Genomic DNA, 21,318 nt, shown 5'->3' with positions numbered 1-21,318 from the left:
CTAATATTGCCGAGAGGCTCTCCGTATCCTAGATACTAGAATCGCGCGCGAAGAGATCGTACAAATCGTATAATTTATTGCGACTACGAATACAAAATCGTTAATCGGTTCTGGGTCGAGAATCGAAATGCGGGAATGATGATGTAACGCGGGGGAAAAAAAAAAAACGAAGCGATGTTCGGCAAAACTGCGTTTTCGCGCGTGAGGATATAGCTCACTTTTTATTCGCGTTATTTATTTAAATATATATATGTAATGAGCGAGTAATAATATTGCGGCATCTTGACAAGTATATATAAAAACGTGCAAGAACTTGATCTATGAAGGAATTTTTTCCAGAGAACGCAGATACGCAATACTCGCTCATTTATCAGTATCGATATAAAAAGATTTAATTATCTTATCGTGCGGAGAAACGCGTGTAATATAATTACACACATATAAATTTTATTGAAAAAAAGTCTATGCGCGAGAGGAAAAAAATTAGAGAATAACGAAGAATAATTAGTGAAGATTTTAAATAGTTTTTAATTATCTTATTATATTTCTGCTTTCCCCCCTTATGCTTGTCTTTAAGAATCAAAAGCACGAGTACTCCAAGGAATAAATAATCTTGTGTCGATCATCGGTCAATATTTTAGCTATCTAAAAATAATACGCGGAATTAAAGAGAGGACTATAATAAACGGAGATATCAAAAAGCCTGGAGGGCCATGACGCTAGAAATAATCGGAAGAGCGATAGAAAGACTAAGTAATCATTACAGAGTGTCGGGAGGGGAAAAATAAAATGAGAAAGAGAGTGCGTCGATTTTGCGAGTGAGTGCGAGAGAGAGAGAGAGATTTTTGTCGATTAAGCTCCGTAAAATAATAAGAACGCCGATTGCATCGCGACGACTCGAGCGAATCTTGGAGAAATGCTCGTCAATATTTGTGCCGATGACGGGGACGATCCGCATAAATTCGCTCGGGTCGGCGGATAGCGTTAAGAACTATGATTACTGTCGTACGAGAAATAGAAGGGAGATATCGGAAGCGGCTGAAAAAAGCGGAGGTTTCGTGCTAAGGCGACTAAAAGGCGTTCGAGAGCTCGAACCGGGAACTCGAAACCACGGAGGAAATCGTTAATATTATACAGGGCGTCCCATAAACCGTGGAAAGCTCCTCCTTGGAATCGATATTTTCTCAAAAGAGAAGATTGAAAAGCTTAGAAATTATTAGCAAATGAAAATGAAAATTTCGAAAGATAAGTATAAGCGACAAAAAATTATTTTAATCTATCAATTTAATTCGATATATCATTAAAGATTAGAAGATTATTGGAAAGTATAAAAATGATAAGCTCTTACGATATTTTGGCCAAACAAAAATCCTATGGAATCGAAATTGGCCAAAGAAGCTGTGATTAAAAGGATACCCGATGGTTCGGCGACACCCTGTATCATAAGACTTCTTACGAGAAAACACGCGAGAAGCGATATTTATTCGGCTCTTATCTGCAATTTCTATCAATTGGTAATCTTACCACGCATGATTATTCTAGGAAAAAAAATGAAAACGAACAAAGACGGTTTTTGTGCGCGAAGACTTACTTTGATCCGAAATTATATTTGAGAGATTAGAGCAGAAATACGACTTTGTTACTTTTGCAGACCATCAAAGAATCTCGCATGTCTGTAAACCGCTTATATATATACTATGCAAATGTGCCGCAATAAATATATATATACATACACAATAAAAATAGTAATTATAATTAGAAAGCAATCAATCGGCAATCATTTAAAAAATCTCATTAGAAGGAAATAATTATTTCTATAATTGAAAGATATAGTGTCGATTTGTATCCTTTGATTGATCATAAGCAAAAACAGATTCTAGATTGAAATTTAAAAAATCGATAAAATTTTGGATCCTTCAGAAAATGAAATGTTGCGGCGCATTAATAGCATTGTTGATAGCGAGATTACTTTAGTCGGGCAAAAGAGAGTGAGTGAATGAAGAGAGAGAGAGAGAGAGAGAGAGAGAAAGAAAATGGAAGAATGTGAAAATGCGTTAGATAGAGATATGTAAAAGAGCGAAGTGTCTTAGAGCTAATGGAATTCCTCTGCGCGAATGCACGGAACGCGCTAACACAAGCAGCCACCTCCGAACGAGAAAAAAGTCTTCAATACCATTTGCATATTGCTTTTTATTGTTACACGGACATTATAACGATACATTACATAAAGAAGAAGGAATATTACAGCGGTACGCATATATACGATTAAAAAAAGGATGAGTCCCACGATGCGGCGGCAACGATCGCGCGGACAAGTTTCCGATGTAGTTTGCGATGTAGTTTCGTCTTTTTCCTGCTCGAAATTTTCAGGAAAGCGTGTCGTTCTTAAGCTCGTTAACGCGTTAACGCGATAAGCAGTCGATAAAAATTTCGATAATGCATTTTTTTCTCATAACGAAGCTAACACATTGCTTATTTCTCGTTCTCATCACTGGAAATACTCGCTAAATCATTGGAAATTATCCACAATTAATTTGCAAAGAATTATGTTCAACCCAAAGAACTTTTCCGCGCGATCAGAACATCTCTGACGTCCTGGAACACATACAATACTTTAGATACTACGCGTTACGTTTTTGTATTTACGAGAAGAAAAAAATCTACGAGATAGGAAACGGACTTGCTTTTTCCTCTTTTCTACTATTTTGTATATTATCAAATAATCGTTAATTAGAAAAGTTATTACGACTAGTATTTCGTTATTTTAATCAATAAGATTTTATTAAGTGAAATACACAGCGAGGGCAAACAGTTGTTTGCCGTCGTTATCGCAACGATGCGGTTTGATTTATGCGTTTCTGTTGTTACTTTTATTTATAAGTAAATATATTAATTCGCGTATGTATTCGTCAACGAGAGTGGGAGATCGACGTTTATGACCAATTCTTCTTCCTCATTGTTTTTTTTTTACCTAGAAGAGAACTTTAGTTAGTTAATACGTTGGACAAATAATATTTTTATAACTTGAGAAGAATGTCTGCCAGCATTTATTCGATTCATTACAGACATGCAAAACTACATTGATTTAAAGTTTAATAAACGTGATCTCCCGCGGACAACGAGATCTTTTTTTTAAATTTGCGAATCAAGCGGCATCGTTTCTAAATATCATTATCGTTATACGATAAAGTATAATAAACCTCGCAAATCTGTCGACGTTGGAAAGCAATCGACTGGTTCCTTGGAAGCTAGAGAGCCAAGAGATCGCGCCAAGAGAAGTACAAATTATTAACAAAAAAAAAAAAAGAAAAGAAATAAAAGATGATAACTGCGAAAAAATCAATCATTCGAAGATGAGATAATGCGACCAATAACGAAAGAGGTGTAATATTTGTCTTTAGTTTCATCGCTTTTCATTCATTATCTTTGATTATATTATTCCTTGTAACATTAATTCGAGAACCTTGAATACAAAAAAAAAAGTAATAAATCATGTTATCCGCTGTTTCATCCCCCCTTGTATAAAACCCTACCTGTGATATACCAATAAAGTAAATTGGATTTCGATCCGAGCGATTTTTATGCGACAGTATATTTTCAACAGTATAGTTCTGCGATTTATTTCACACACGATGCTGTTGATAATTTTATCGAAACATTTATTTCGAGTCTTTTCTCTTTTAAATTTCTTTTTTGCAAAATTTCGAAATTTTTCTATTCCAAACAGAATAATTTATATCGATAAGAAAAGATATTATTATCGAGATATAATATTAAGAGAATATATAAAAGTTATATAAATATGTATTATAATTTAACGAAAAAAGATTGAGATATAAGAGAAATATATATAATGGAGAATTTTAATTTTTTTTCTCGAGAGGACAGGTAAAACTGGATCGAAGAAATGCGAGTAGAACGTAGCAAATTATTTCATTGTGATTTTTATTGAAACACTCTTTAAGGTATACAAGCTATCCTAGGTAAGCATTAAAGAAAGTATAAAAAAATGAACAACTGTTTATGGAATCACAAAGTGTGGATGTCTGCGCTCTTCTTACAATCATTAAACGTACTTTAACGTGCATACACGAAGGCACAACGATCCTCGACCCTTACGCGCCGAGTATTTCGCCGCGAGAACGTGGCTGACGATGTTGAAGTGATATCGATGAGCTGATCGTGCAATTAACCCGTAAATCCATTCGTTTTAGTCGCGCCTTCTGCATTTCGCGCAAACGAAGGAGCGACTAAAACACGATCGGAGTTGGCGTTATTCCAAAACGATAGCTCATACGGATATCCATTGACATCCAATGCCCCAAAGAATTAGAAAACTAATTCTAGTTTCACGCGCAAATGCGTAATATCGCTTTTTACAAGCTATAAAAGTTCTTCTTCCTGCGCTCGTCGTCATGGCAAAATTACACTCTCCGAGAACATCAACATACGAAATAAGCGTATCCATACGCTTATAACACACAGAGTTCTATCGTAAAGGGGACCGAGTGCCTTCTATACAAAAATTCATTACGCGATATAATATTCATGATAATATAGAATCTATACTTTGTGTATTATAAATCTAAAAGCTTATTATACACTCGTAATATAGCTAGTTCATTGTAATGCGAACGCATTCTGATTATTGAACATTCTCATTCAGCTCGTAATTCTTTCTTTAAGGAAGGCCACTTGTTTTCCACTGTTTTTCTTTCCAACAGTTTTATTCTTACTGATAACAGAAGAATATCCATCGATTTTTCGGATAAATTAATTCAATATAGTATACGAGGATAATTATAATATCTCTCTTTTGAATAATTTTCGTAATTATTGCACTTCTTTCGGATATTGCAGAAAAAAATGATATCTTCCGGGTAAGGCCACCTAGATGTGCAACCAGATGCTATTCTCATATTCAATTATATAACAAGGCTAACTTATTCTATTGTCTGCTTAACGTATATTTAAATAATAATCACAAAAAAATGAGACCAAGGTCCAAACGTGTCCTTTGATCGGGACCATCAACCGAAAGGCGGTCTCGCACCTGATTTTCAATGTAAGTTTATTTATTCTTTTCATCCATACGATCTCGCACAGGTGATATTCATCGATGACTTCTCTAACATTGGGGGAGATTAAAGTAAGTGCAGTATATAATTTTATGTATCGCGGCTATAATTTTGTCAAGTGTCCGAAAAATTACTAGTATACAATATGATATTAAAAAAATCGTGACTTTCAAAAACAAGAAAATCAAGACACACGGAAAAATAACTGAGCACTCAGATTATATTATAGAAGATATTTCCAGAACGTTTTATTAATTATCTTCGAACAATGCAGAAAAGCATAATTTAGATTCTTGTTTTAATCTTTGCATATCTTAGCATCAAAAAAGAAAAAAAAACCGTTTTGTCGTCTAATTTATCAATATTTTATTATTTTTTTCTGTTGAATAAAGATTGCTGTAAATTTTGTACTTTACTGTCAAGACGACATAAAATCAGGGTGAAATTTATTTCTCTGTAAGTCACTGTAAATTGAAATGTCGGTGTATACAGATTACGAGCATTCAGCTTAAATTCAAGTTAGGTGTACGATCACAAGTGCAGGTAAGGCAGTATTGCAAAGTTTTCGTAGCTTGCGCCAATTGACAACTGGCGCAAAACGGAGTCAATTCGTCGTCTAACTCAACGATGCGAAATAAAAAAAAAAATTGTAGCAATAACTGTGATAGACACACACTTCGCTAATGGAATATAAAAGTAACTTACGCTTAGAGCATCCTAATAATAAAGTAGAGTATAAAGTATGACTTAAGTACAACCACAAAACTTGGTCATTATTATGGCATTCGTATCCTTAACTACGCGGCCCGGTGGATCGCGTCTGCTCTCTGACGGTGCCGCGTCTCTTTATAAAAAGAATCTACCACTTGCGTACGGAGGCGATGATTGTCGTGATATAATACGCGTATACGCGTTTCGTGTAGCTCTCCGGAAAACGCACGATTACAGCATGTAGATTCGAAACCCCTCTCTCTTCGCGACTTTCCGGTTCCCATCCTCGACCGATAGCAAAGAGTAACGAGAATATGGCTCGACGATAAATTAAGGCTTCTCTATCTTTTATGTATACGTCGCGTACATGAATTAAAGATTGAAAAAGTCACTATCAATATTCTAATATCATTGCACGTATATATCGTTATCGAAGACTGTCATTTATCAATAATGAAAATTTAAAACCTCGATAAGAGTTTCTCGATAATATATTTTTAAAATTCCGAGCAAATTTATTTATACTTTAGCTTAAAATTTATTCGAGATATAAATTTCTTCTTATCTAATTTAATTATTGACGGAGAAATTTATTTCGTCACAAAATTAAATTGCGTAAATGTGTAGTAGATATTGTTCATCTTTCTTTTTCAGAATTTAAGGAGAGCCTTTTTTCTGATATAACGCGAGAGGGGAAAAAAATGACATAAAACAGATGATACATTTTCATCGTAGATTTTAAAAATATTCGCACGTAATCATATTTTTCATGAAAAAAATCAAAATTTAAGAATAATAGAGAGAATTATATATGTATATATACATACCAGTAGATCTCGAATATTCGGGATCGTACAAAATATCAGCTTCCACTTGGCCTCGTCGCATCTATCGATCTCGATACTCTTTGAAATACGGCGTCGTCTTTTTTCTTACGAGAGCATTACAGTAAATTCACGTTTCTGTTCGTACGTGACCTCAACATATTCTCTTTCGCTGCGTCGCTATTTTTGATTATTCCGCTTATCATTAATCGACGATCACAGGAAGTACGCGGTGTTAATCAGGCTTTTGGATCCTTTATATGTGTCATGTATGTACGTGTATGTTAAGTGTGTGAATGAATAGAGCATATGGATATGTGGTATATATGAGTGTCGGACGACGAGTTTGAATGGCTTTCGCGGCTGCGATTTAATTAACGCTGAAAGAATGGCGAAATACTCCCCGTTCTTCTTTCTTTCTTTATTCTTCATTGTTGCAAATTTTGATTAATCAAATGACGTCGGAATTTCTACGGCTCTTTGCCTTCTTCAGCCCTTCGTCGATCGAATCTGTAAGCAGAGGTAAAGTAACACATACATTATATCTATTTAAAATATAATTAATATAATTATAATTATTGTAATTAATATATAATTAATGAAAACACTGATATAAAATATTCAGAATAATAGAAAGTTAAATTGATATATATATATAATTTATAAAATCAGCTTTTTTATATATGAAAGTTGTATATAAATTTTATTTTAATCCATTCTTCTTCTGAACATATTATATAACAATATTTCTATTCTTAATCTATAAAATATTTTTTGGCAAAAAGTAGTTGCTTATAGTTAAATAAAGTTTTATTAAATAATAAAATAATAATTTTTTTATGTTAATTGTGGAAGAAACCTTTTAAGTATATTTAGATATTTAAGTGTAAGATATATTTTATGCCGCTTGTGAATCCCCGTCATTGGGAAACATGAAACTTTACAGACTTTATTCCCCTTTTCAATCTTGATCGTTGATGAACAGCTATCGTGCTGGCAGTAATGAAATGCGATATACGCACGTTGTGTTACCTGATGAATAAATAGGAACTATACTCTGATATTTTTTACTCGTTAATCGAAAGTGTCGCGTCTCGGCGATAAGTTAGGTTCGTATTTATAGTTGTTATATGTATATACACTTGAATCTCTCTCATCTCTCTCTCAAGGGCGTATAAGAGGCGAGCGAGATATTTCAAATGGAATTTTATACCTAGGATGTGGATGCTTCGATAGATAGTTATATTCTTTTAATTAAGGTCCAATTAAGATAACTAATATTCTAAGATTTATAACTAATTAAAAGACTATATTTTAACGCAAGAGAACATTAGAGACAAATAATTTTCATATAAATTATGTAGTTTTTATTTAAAAAAAAATCTTGAGAATTTATCAAATTATTCCATTATATATCTGCTTATATATTATTGTACGCATCGCCGAATAGAAAATTTAGCGCTGTCATAATATATCCTGAATTTCAGATATTCATTTCAGAAATTTCAAACAACGTGTGTATATATTGTCGTGTTTACAAAAAGTTATAACTTATTGGAATAAGGCACGCTTTTATAAAGCGGCGTATCAATCTTCATAATTGAAACACAATGAGATAACTTAATTTCATATCGTTCATGTGCATTAGCCATTGACCTACGATTAAGCGGTTCTGGGAAAGTGCGCTATACAAGAGAATTTGACTCCACGCGGCAATTACGCGCTCCCCGTTAAAATTAGCGGCCTAATTGGGAAAGTAGCGTGATTGCTCGCTGTTAAACAACCGGCGAGGCCGTGGCTTATTCTAAGTTGAGGCCTCGGCCGGATACCCACGACGCGTACCAATAATTTGACGTAATTTAATAAACGCGACCCTGCTCTCTCTCTCTCTCTCTTTCTCGTGTACGCGCGCGGGGTCGTGCGACTGTTATTACGGACAGTTTGATCGTATCTCGGTAGTGCGTAATGATGATGCACCTAGTCACTGGCGTATAGTAGCGGCCCGATCATCGGTCATGCAAATTGGCGATGCAGAATGCGGCGGATCCCCATTCTGCTCGCCGATTCTCTCTCGTGATGCACCGCATACCGGTTTAGAAAACACTATATCGATATTAAGCTCGCGATCGTTATATTTGTACACCAGTAATTTATTATGCTCATTAAGTTATTTCTTCGGTTTCTCCTGCATTGAATCTATAATACTTGGAAAGAGAGAGAGAGAGAATTATTCTCATGGCCAAGAAGAAAGTCTGTATCTGCATCACGATTGAATATTCAAATATATATGTAATATATGGACAATGCATCTGATTTTGAAGATTATTTAGAGCGTTGCTCAATAGTCGTGTGAATTAATAATTTTTAATATTTTTGATTCAATATTTATGATGCAAAAATAATTATTATTATCCATTTCTAAAAAGTGCATGTTAAGTCGATTCTCGAAAGTCTCGAAGTATTGTTGCCTCTTTTCCGCAATGCTGATTGGTTCTCTGTCGATTCGCGTTGTGTGTTATATTCGTAGCATCGAAAGACTGTCATCGCGAGGGTTAACAGTTAGCAGTTTGACCAAAATAAAATAAAATAATAATGTTTTAAATAATATGTGATAATACTTTAAGCTTAATTAATATTTTTGACATTCGCGTTGTGTGTTATATTCGTAGCATCGAAAGGCTGTCATCGCGAGGGTTAGCAGTTAGCAGTTTGACAGTTAGTCTAAAATAAAATTAAATAAAATAATAATATGTTTTAAATAATATGTGATAATATTTTAAGCTTGATTAATATTTTTGACATTCGCGTTGTGTGTTATATTCGTAGCATCGAAAGGCTGTCATCGCAAGGGTTAGCAATTAGCAGTTTGACAGTTAGTCCAAAAAGTAAAATAAAATAATGTTTTAAATAATATGTTATTATACTTTAAACTTGATTAATATTTTGGCGGAAAAAAGGCAAAAATACTTGCGAGAATCGACTTAATGTCTTTTTTATAAAAAGATTAGAATAACAAAAGCGCGCGTTACGCCATTCCTCGATTTTAAATAAAAAATTAATATTTTTATATAAAGTTTGTTTAAACTTGGTTAATATTTTTTGATAGAAATCAGATGATTAAAGCATTACATTGCTAATTAAATTTTAACATAAAAATATGTTATAAAATTTAATATAATAATGTTATAAATAATATGTTATAATGCCTTATCTGTGCGATTAATATTTTTTGACAGAAATCAACTGATAGCTGTTATAAATATTAATCGAATTTAAGGAATTATAATACATTATTTAAAACATATTATTATTATAAATGTTATAACATATTCTTATTTTAAGAATTAATTAGCAATTTTACGTTTTAATCAGCTGATTTCTGTAACAAAAATATTAATCGAGGATAAAATATTACAACATATTATTCACAACATATTGCTATATATTTTAATTATTATAACATATTATTATTTTAAAATTTAATTAGCTCGCTATATTAATATTTTTTAATTTATTCATTTAATTATAGAGTAATATATTTATTAAGTTAAAAACAGAAGTGAGACATAAATCCAAATTAACAATTAAGGTTCCGTAGCAATTTTTAAGGACAAATATTTCCTAAATTAGAGTCATAAATATATTTCGTCCGACACTTTTCGATAATCTTAATATAATTCGAATTGCGAATGCGCAGTAGAAATGAGTATCGACATCTATTACCGCGATATATGCATGCAGTCACGAATAATTCGTAATAATGTGCAGACAATGTACTGTTAAAATGTATATAAGATTAATTTTTTGCACGTTTTGAAATATCGAAAATTAAAATTTTTAAGACGCAAATCCCATACGGCGCAGATTTATATAACGTAAATTAGACCAAAAAGGTAGTACGCTGGTATGCTTATGGTACAAAGATAATCTGCAAACAATACACTATTGAAATATATATACGATGAATTTTTGGCTCGCCTTAAAATATTAGAAATCGATACTTTTTTATAGTTGACCCTATGCGACGCAATCTTATTCTATGTATATAAAGTTAAAACATTTGTACGCTGGTGTCTGTTTGGTACCAAATGATTCTGTAATCAATGTACTATTAAAATGTATAATCGATGAATTTTTGGCTCGTCTTAAAATATTGGAAATCGATACTTTTTACCGCTGACCCTATGCGACGCAACCTTATTTTATGTATATCAAGTGAAAAAATTTGTACGCTGGTGTCTGTTTGGTACCAAATGATTCTGTAATCAATGTATTATTAAAATGTATAATCGATGAATTTTTGGCTCGTCTTAAAATATTAGAAATTGCTACATTTATGCCGCTGACCCTATGCGACGCATCCTTAATTTATGTATAGCAAATGAAAAAGTTTGTACGCTGTTGTCTGCTTGGTACCAAATAATTCTGTAATCACTGTACTTTTAAAATGTATAATCGATGAATTTTTGGCTCGTCTTAAAATATTAGAAATCGATACTTTTTTGACGCGGACCCTGTGCGACGCATCCTTATTTTATGTTTATCGTATTAAAAAATGTGTACGCTGGTGTCTGCATGGTACCAAAAGATTCTGTAGTCGATGTACTATTAAAATGTATAATCGATGAATTTTTGGCTCGACTTAAAATATTAGAAATCGATACTTTTTTACCGCTGACCCTATGCGACGCATCCTCATTTTATGTATATCATATTAAAAAATTTGTACGCTGGTGTCTACTTGGTACCAAATAATTCTGTAATCAATGTACTATTAAAATGTATAATCGATGAATTTTTGGCTCTTCTTAAAATATTAGAAATTGATACTTTTTTGACGCGGACTTTGTGCGACACATCCTTATCTTACGTTTATCAAATTAAAAAATTTGTACGCTGGTGTCTGCTTGGTATCAAATAATTCTGTAATCAATGTACTATTAAAATGTATAATCGATGAATTTTTGGCTCGTCTTTAAATATTAGAAATCGATACTTTTTTACCGCTGACCCCATGCGACGCAACATTATTTTATGTATATCAAGTTAAAAAATTTGTACGCTGGTGTCTGTTTGGTACCAAATGGTTCTGTAATCAATGTACTATTAAAATGTATAATCGATGAATTTTTGGCTCGTCTTAAAATATTAGAAATTGATACATTTATGCCGCTGACCCTATGCGACGCAACATTATTTTATGTATATCAAGTTAAAAAATTTGTACGCTGGTGTCTGTTTGGTACCAAATGGTTCTGTAATCAATGTACTATTAAAATGTATAATCGATGAATTTTTGGCTCGTCTTAAAATATTAGAAATTGATACATTTATGCCGCTGACCCTATGCGACGCATCCTTAATTTATGTATAGCAAATGAAAAAGTTTATACGCTGTTGTCTGCTTGGTACCAAAAGATTCTGTAATCAATGTACTATTAAAATGTATAATCGATGAATTTTTGGCTCGTCTTAAAATATTAGAAATCGATACTTTTTTACCGCTGACCCTATGCAACGCAATCTTATTTTATATATATCAAGTTAAAAAATTTGTACGCTGATGTCTGTTTGGTACCAAATGATTCTGTAATCAATGTACTATTAAAATGTATAATCGATGAATTTTTGGCTCGTCTTAAAATATTAGAAATCCATACTTTTTTGACGCGGACCCTGTGCGACGCATCCTTATTTTATGTTTATCAAATTAAAAAATTTGTACGCTGGTGTCTGCATGGTACCAAAAGATTCTGTAATCAATGTACTATTAAAATGTATAATCGATGAATTTTTGGCTCGTCTTAAAATATTAGAAATCCATACTTTTTTGACGCGGACCCTGTGCGACGCATCCTTATTTTATGTTTATCGTATTAAAAAATTTGTACGCTGGTGTCTGCATGGTACCAAAAGATTCTGTAATCGATGTACTATTAAAATGTATAATCGATGAATTTTTGGCTCGACTTAAAATATTAGAAATCGATACTTTTTTACCGCTGACCCTATGCGACGCATCCTCATTTTATGTATATCATATTAAAAAATTTGTACGCTGGTGTCTGCTTGGTACCAAATAATTCTGTAATCAATGTACTATTAAAATGTATAATCGATGAATTTTTGGCTCGTCTTAAAATATTAGAAATCGATACTTTTTTGACGCGGACCCTGTGCGACGCATCCTTATTTTATGTTTATCGTATTAAAAAATTTGTACGCTGGTGTCTGCATGGTACCAAAAGATTCTGTAATCGATGTACTATTAAAATGTATAATCGATGAATTTTTGGCTCGACTTAAAATATTAGAAATCGATACTTTTTTACCGCTGACCCTATGCGACGCATCTTCATTTTATGTATATCATATTAAAAAATTTGTACGCTGGTGTCTGCTTGGTACCAAATAATTCTGTAATCAATGTACTATTAAAATGTATAATCGCTGAATTTTTGGCTCATCTTAAAATATTAGAAATTGATACTTTTTTGACGCGGACCCTGTGCGACGCATCCTTATTTTATGTTTATCGTATTAAAAAATTTGTACGCTGGTGTCTGCATGGTACGAAAAGATTCTGTAATCAATGTACTATTAAAATGTATAATCGATGAATTTTTGGCTCGTCTTAAAATATTGGAAATCGATACTTTTTACCGCTGACCCTATGCGACGCAACCTTATTTTATGTATATCAAGTGAAAAAATTTGTACGCTGGTGTCTGTTTGGTACCAAATGATTCTGTAATCAATGTATTATTAAAATGTATAATCGATGAATTTTTGGCTCGTCTTAAAATATTAGAAATTGCTACATTTATGCCGCTGACCCTATGCGACGCATCCTTAATTTATGTATAGCAAATGAAAAAGTTTGTACGCTGTTGTCTGCTTGGTACCAAATAATTCTGTAATCACTGTACTTTTAAAATGTATAATCGATGAATTTTTGGCTCGTCTTAAAATATTAGAAATCGATACTTTTTTGACGCGGACCATGTGCGACGCATCCTTATTTTATGTTTATCGTATTAAAAAATTTGTACGCTGGTGTCTGCATGGTATCAAAAGATTCTGTAATCAATGTACTATTAAAATGTATAATCGATGAATTTTTGGCTCGACTTAAAATATTAGAAATCGATACTTTTTTACCGCTGACCCTATGCGACGCATACTTATTTTATGTATATCAAGTTAAAAAATTTGTACGCTGATGTCTGTTTGGTACCAAATGATTCTGTAATCAATGTACTATTAAAATGTATAATCGATGAATTTTTGGCTCGTCTTAAAATATTAGAAATCAATACTTTTTTACCGCTGACCCTATGCAACATAATCTTATTATATGTATATCAAGTTAAAAAATTTGTACGCTGGTGTCTGTTTGGTACCAAATGATTCTGTAATCAATGTACTATTAAAATGTATAATCGATGAATTTTTGGCTCGTCTTAAAATATTAGAAATCGATACTTTTTTACCGCTGACCCTATGCGACGCAACCTTATTTTATGTATATCAAGTTAAAAAATTTGTACGCTGGTGTCTGCATGGTATCAAAAGATTCTGTAATCAATGTACTATTAAAATGTATAATCGATGAATTTTTGGCTCGACTTAAAATATTAGAAATCGATACTTTTTTGACGCGGACCCTGTGCGACGCATCCTTATTTTATGTTAATCGTATTAAAAAATGTGTACGCTGGTGTCTGCATGGTATCAAAAGATTCTGTAATAAATGTACTATTAAAATGTATAATCGATGAATTTTTGGCTCGACTTAAAATATTAGAAATCGATACTTTTTTACCGCTGACCCTATGCGACGCATACTTATTTTATGTATATCAAGTTAAAAAATTTGTACGCTGATGTCTGTTTGGTACCAAATGATTCTGTAATCAATGTACTATTAAAATGTATAATCGATGAATTTTTGGCTCGTCTTAAAATATTAGAAATCGATACTTTTTTACCGCTGACCCTATGCAACATAATCTTATTTTATGTATATCAAGTTAAAAAATTTGTACGCTGGTGTCTGTTTGGTACCAAATGATTCTGTAATCAATGTACTATTAAAATGTATAATCGATGAATTTTTGGCTCGTCTTAAAATATTAGAAATCGATACTTTTTTACCGCTGACCCTATGCGACGCAACCTTATTTTATGTATATCAAGTTAAAAAATTTGTACGCTGGTGTCTGCATGGTATCAAAAGATTCTGTAATCAATGTACTATTAAAATGTATAATCGATGAATTTTTGGCTCGTCTTTAAATATTAGAAATCGATACTTTTTTACCGCTGACCCCGTGCGACGCAACCTTATTTTATGTATATCAAGTTAAAAAATTTGTACGCTGGTGTCTGTTTGGTACCAAATAATTCTGTAATCAATGTACTATTAAAATGTATAATCGATGAATTTTTGGCTCGTCTTAAAATATTAGAAATCGATACTTTTTTGACGCGGACCCTGTGCGACGCATCCTTATTTTATGTTTATCGTATTAAAAAATTTGTACGCTGGTGTCTGCATGGTACCAAAAGATTCTGTAATCGATGTACTATTAAAATGTATAATCGATGAATTTTTGGCTCGACTTAAAATATTAGAAATCGATACTTTTTTACCGCTGACCCTATGCGACGCATCCTCATTTTATGTATATCATATTAAAAATTTTTTACGCTGGTGTCTACTTGGTATCAAATAATTCTGTAATCAATGTACTATTAAAATGTATAATCGATGAATTTTTGGCTCTTCTTAAAATATTAGAAATTGATACTTTTTTGACGCGGACCTTGTGCGACACATCCTTATCTTATGTTTATCAAATTAAAAAATTTGTACGCTGGTGTCTGCTTGGTATCAAATAATTCTGTAATCAATGTACTATTAAAATGTATAATCGATGAATTTTTGGCTCGTCTTTAAATATTAGAAATCGATACTTTTTTACCGCTGACCCCATGCGACGCAACATTATTTTATGTATATCAAGTTAAAAAATTTGTACGCTGGTGTCTGTTTGGTACCAAATGGTTCTGTAATCGATGTACTATTAAAATGTATAATCGATGAATTTTTGGCTCGTCTTAAAATATTAGAAATCGATATTTTTTTACCGCTGACCCTATGCGACGCATCCTTATTTTATGAATATCATATTAAAAAATTTGTACGCTGGTGTCTGCTTGGTACCAAATAATTCTGTAATCAATGTACTATTAAAATGTATAATCGATGAATTTTTGGCTCGTCTTAAAATATTAGAAATCGATACTTTTTTGACGCGGACCCTGTGCGACGCATCCTTATTTTATGTTTATCGTATTAAAAAATTTGTACGCTGGTGTCTGCATGGTACGAAAAGATTCTGTAATCAATGTACTATTAAAATGTATAATCGATGAATTTTTGGCTCGTCTTAAAATATTGGAAATCGATACTTTTTACCGCTGACCCTATGCGACGCAACCTTATTTTATGTATATCAAGTGAAAAAATTTGTACGCTGGTGTCTGTTTGGTACCAAATGATTCTGTAATCAATGTATTATTAAAATGTATAATCGATGAATTTTTGGCTCGTCTTAAAATATTAGAAATTGCTACATTTATGCCGCTGACCCTATGCGACGCATCCTTAATTTATGTATAGCAAATGAAAAAGTTTGTACGCTGTTGTCTGCTTGGTACCAAATAATTCTGTAATCACTGTACTTTTAAAATGTATAATCGATGAATTTTAGGCTCGTCTTAAAATATTAGAAATCGATACTTTTTTGACGCGGACCCTGTGCGACGCATCCTTATTTTATGTTTATCGTATTAAAAAATGTGTACGCTGGTGTCTGCATGGTACCAAAAGATTCTGTAATCGATGTACTATTAAAATGTATAATCGATGAATTTTTGGCTCGACTTAAAATATTAGAAATCGATACTTTTTTACCGCTGACCCTATGCGACGCATCCTCATTTTATGTATATCATATTAAAAAATTTGTACGCTGGTGTCTACTTGGTACCAAATAATTCTGTAATCAATGTACTATTAAAATGTATAATCGATGAATTTTTGGCTCTTCTTAAAATATTAGAAATTGATACTTTTTTGACGCGGACCTTGTGCGACACATCCTTATCTTATGTTTATCAAATTAAAAAATTTGTACGCTGGTGTCTGCTTGGTATCAAATAATTCTGTAATCAATGTACTATTAAAATGTATAATCGATGAATTTTTGGCTCGTCTTTAAATATTAGAAATCGATACTTTTTTACCGCTGACCCCATGCGACGCAACATTATTTTATGTATATCAAGTTAAAAAATTTGTACGCTGGTGTCTGTTTGGTACCAAATGGTTCTGTAATCAATGTACTATTAAAATGTATAATCGATGAATTTTTGGCTCGTCTTAAAATATTAGAAATTGATACATTTATGCCGCTGACCCTATGCGACGCAACATTATTTTATGTATATCAAGTTAAAAAATTTGTACGCTGGTGTCTGTTTGGTACCAAATGGTTCTGTAATCAATGTACTATTAAAATGTATAATCGATGAATTTTTGGCTCGTCTTAAAATATTAGAAATCCATACTTTTTTGACGCGGACCCTGTGCGACGCATCCTTATTTTATGTTTATCAAATTAAAAAATTTGTACGCTGGTGTCTGCATGGTACCAAAAGATTCTGTAATCAATGTACTATTAAAATGTATAATCGATGAATTTTTGGCTCGTCTTAAAATATTAGAAATCCATACTTTTTTGACGCGGACCCTGTGCGACGCATCCTTATTTTATGTTTATCGTATTAAAAAATTTGTACGCTGGTGTCTGCATGGTATCAAAAGATTCTGTAATCAATGTACTATTAAAATGTATAATCGATGAATTTTTGGCTCGACTTAAAATATTAGAAATCGATACTTTTTTACCGCTGACCCTATGCGACGCATACTTATTTTATGTATATCAAGTTAAAAAATTTGTACGCTGATGTCTGTTTGGTACCAAATGATTCTGTAATCAATGTACTATTAAAATGTATAATAGATGAATTTTTGGCTCGTCTTAAAATATTAGAAATCGATACTTTTTTACCGCTGACCCTATGCAACATAATCTTATTTTATGTATATCAAGTTAAAAAATTTGTACGCTGGTGTCTGTTTGGTACCAAATGATTCTGTAATCAATGTACTATTAAAATGTATAATCGATGAATTTTTGGCTCGTCTTAAAATATTAGAAATCGATACTTTTTTACCGCTGACCCTATGCGACGCAACCTTATTTTATGTATATCAAGTTAAAAAATTTGTACGCTGGTGTCTGCATGGTATCAAAAGATTCTGTAATCAATGTACTATTAAAATGTATAATCGATGAATTTTTGGCTCGACTTAAAATATTAGAAATCGATACTTTTTTACCGCTGACCCTATACGACGCATACTTATTTTATGTATATCATATTAAAAAATTTGTACGCTGGTGTCTGCTTGGTACCAAAAAATTCTGTAATCACTGTACTTTTAAAATGTATAATCGATGAATTTTTGGCTCGTCTTAAAATATTAGAAATAGATACTTTTTTGACGCGGACCCTGTGCGACGCATCCTTATTTTATGTTTATCGTATTAAAAAATTTGTACGCTGGTGTCTGCATGGTATCAAAAGATTCTGTAATAAATGTACTATTAAAATGTATAATCGATGAATTTTTGGCTCGACTTAAAATATTAGAAATCGATACTTTTTTACCGCTGACCCTATGCGACGCATACTTATTTTATGTATATCAAGTTAAAAAATTTGTACGCTGATGTCTGTTTGGTACCAAATGATTCTGTAATCAATGTACTATTAAAATGTATAATCGATGAATTTTTGGCTCGTCTTAAAATATTAGAAATCGATACTTTTTTACCGCTGACCCTATGCAACATAATCTTATTTTATGTATATCAAGTTAAAAAATTTGTACGCTGGTGTCTGTTTGGTACCAAATGATTCTGTAATCAATGTACTATTAAAATGTATAATCGATGAATTTTTGGCTCGTCTTAAAATATTAGAAATCGATACTTTTTTACCGCTGACCCTATGCGACGCAACCTTATTTTATGTATATCAAGTTAAAAAATTTGTACGCTGGTGTCTGCATGGTATCAAAAGATTCTGTAATCAATGTACTATTAAAATGTATAATCGATGAATTTTTGGCTCGTCTTTAAATATTAGAAATCGATACTTTTTTACCGCTGACCCCGTGCGACGCAACCTTATTTTATGTATATCAAGTTAAAAAATTTGTACGCTGGTGTCTGTTTGGTACCAAATAATTCTGTAATCAATGTACTATTAAAATGTATAATCGATGAATTTTTGGCTCGTCTTAAAATATTAGAAATCGATACTTTTTTGACGCGGACCCTGTGCGACGCATCCTTATTTTATGTTTATCGTATTAAAAAATTTGTACGCTGGTGTCTGCATGGTACCAAAAGATTCTGTAATCGATGTACTATTAAAATGTATAATCGATGAATTTTTGGCTCGACTTAAAATATTAGAAATCGATACTTTTTTACCGCTGACCCTATGCGACGCATCCTCATTTTATGTATATCATATTAAAAATTTTTTACGCTGGTGTCTACTTGGTATCAAATAATTCTGTAATCAATGTACTATTAAAATGTATAATAGATGAATTTTTGGCTCTTCTTAAAATATTAGAAATTGATACTTTTTTGACGCGGACCTTGTGCGACACATCCTTATCTTATGTTTATCAAATTAAAAAATTTGTACGCTGGTGTCTGCTTGGTATCAAATAATTCTGTAATCAATGTACTATTAAAATGTATAATCGATGAATTTTTGGCTCGTCTTTAAATATTAGAAATCGATACTTTTTTACCGCTGACCCCATGCGACGCAACATTATTTTATGTATATCAAGTTAAAAAATTTGTACGCTGGTGTCTGTTTGGTACCAAATGGTTCTGTAATCGATGTACTATTAAAATGTATAATCGATGAATTTTTGGCTCGTCTTAAAATATTAGAAATCGATATTTTTTTACCGCTGACCCTATGCGACGCATCCTTATTTTATGAATATCATATTAAAAAATTTGTACGCTGGTGTCTGCTTGGTACCAAATAATTCTGTAATCAATGTACTATTAAAATGTATAATCGATGAATTTTTGGCTCGTCTTAAAATATTAGAAATCGATACTTTTTTGACGCGGACCCTGTGCGACGCATCCTTATTTTATGTTTATCGTATTAAAAAATTTGTACGCTGGTGTCTGCATGGTACGAAAAGATTCTGTAATCAATGTACTATTAAAATGTATAATCGATGAATTTTTGGCTCGTCTTAAAATATTGGAAATCGATACTTTTTACCGCTGACCCTATGCGACGCAACCTTATTTTATGTATATCAAGTGAAAAAATTTGTACGCTGGTGTCTGTTTGGTACCAAATGATTCTGTAATCAATGTATTATTAAAATGTATAATCGATGAATTTTTGGCTCGTCTTAAAATATTAGAAATTGCTACATTTATGCCGCTGACCCTATGCGACGCATCCTTAATTTATGTATAGCAAATGAAAAAGTTTGTACGCTGTTGTCTGCTTGGTACCAAATAATTCTGTAATCACTGTACTTTTAAAATGTATAATCGATGAATTTTAGGCTCGTCTTAAAATATTAGAAATCGATACTTTTTTGACGCGGACCCTGTGCGACGCATCCTTATTTTATGTTTATCGTATTAAAAAATGTGTACGCTGGTGTCTGCATGGTACCAAAAGATTCTGTAATCGATGTACTATTAAAATGTATAATCGATGAATTTTTGGCTCGACTTAAAATATTAGAAATCGATACTTTTTTACCGCTGACCCTATGCGACGCATCCTCATTTTATGTATATCATATTAAAAAATTTGTACGCTGGTGTCTACTTGGTACCAAATAATTCTGTAATCAATGTACTATTAAAATGTATAATCGATGAATTTTTGGCTCTTCTTAAAATATTAGAAATTGATACTTTTTTGACGCGGACCTTGTGCGACACATCCTTATCTTATGTTTATCAAATTAAAAAATTTGTACGCTGGTGTCTGCTTGGTATCAAATAATTCTGTAATCAATGTACTATTAAAATGTATAATCGATGAATTTTTGGCTCGTCTTTAAATATTAGAAATCGATACTTTTTTACCGCTGACCCCATGCGACGCAACATTATTTTATGTATATCAAGTTAAAAAATTTGTACGCTGGTGTCTGTTTGGTACCAAATGGTTCTGTAATCAATGTACTATTAAAATGTATAATCGATGAATTTTTGGCTCGTCTTAAAATATTAGAAATTGATACATTTATGCCGCTGACCCTATGCGACGCAACATTATTTTATGTATATCAAGTTAAAAAATTTGTACGCTGGTGTCTGTTTGGTACCAAATGGTTCTGTAATCAATGTACTATTAAAATGTATAATCGATGAATTTTTGGCTCGTCTTAAAATATTAGAAATCCATACTTTTTTGACGCGGACCCTGTGCGACGCATCCTTATTTTATGTTTATCAAATTAAAAAATTTGTACGCTGGTGTCTGCATGGTAC

General features: G+C 32.3%; 1 protein-coding gene across 6 annotated transcripts in view; it reads right to left on the bottom strand.

Moving 5' to 3' along the window:
- Positions 1-3,925: 3,925 nt before the first annotated feature.
- Positions 3,926-21,318, bottom strand: part of Sano (CABIT domain-containing protein serrano) — a 169,553-nt gene continuing 152,160 nt past the window's right edge. For all 6 annotated transcript variants that reach the window (XM_083043795.1, XM_083043798.1, XM_083043796.1 and 3 more), the window contains one exon: positions 3,926-7,123. The gene's annotated coding sequence lies outside the window, so the exon portion shown is untranslated. The remainder of the gene's footprint in view (positions 7,124-21,318) is intronic.

The sequence above is a fragment of the Prenolepis imparis genome, unplaced genomic scaffold (genome assembly GCF_030444845.1).
Source record: "Prenolepis imparis isolate NDT839.2.m4 unplaced genomic scaffold, iyPreImpa1.0 SCAF_8, whole genome shotgun sequence".
In the NCBI taxonomy this organism is placed as follows: domain Eukaryota; kingdom Metazoa; phylum Arthropoda; class Insecta; order Hymenoptera; family Formicidae; genus Prenolepis; species Prenolepis imparis.
Note: the sequence above shows the minus strand (reverse complement) of the source record. Positions and strands in the feature narration are given on the sequence as shown.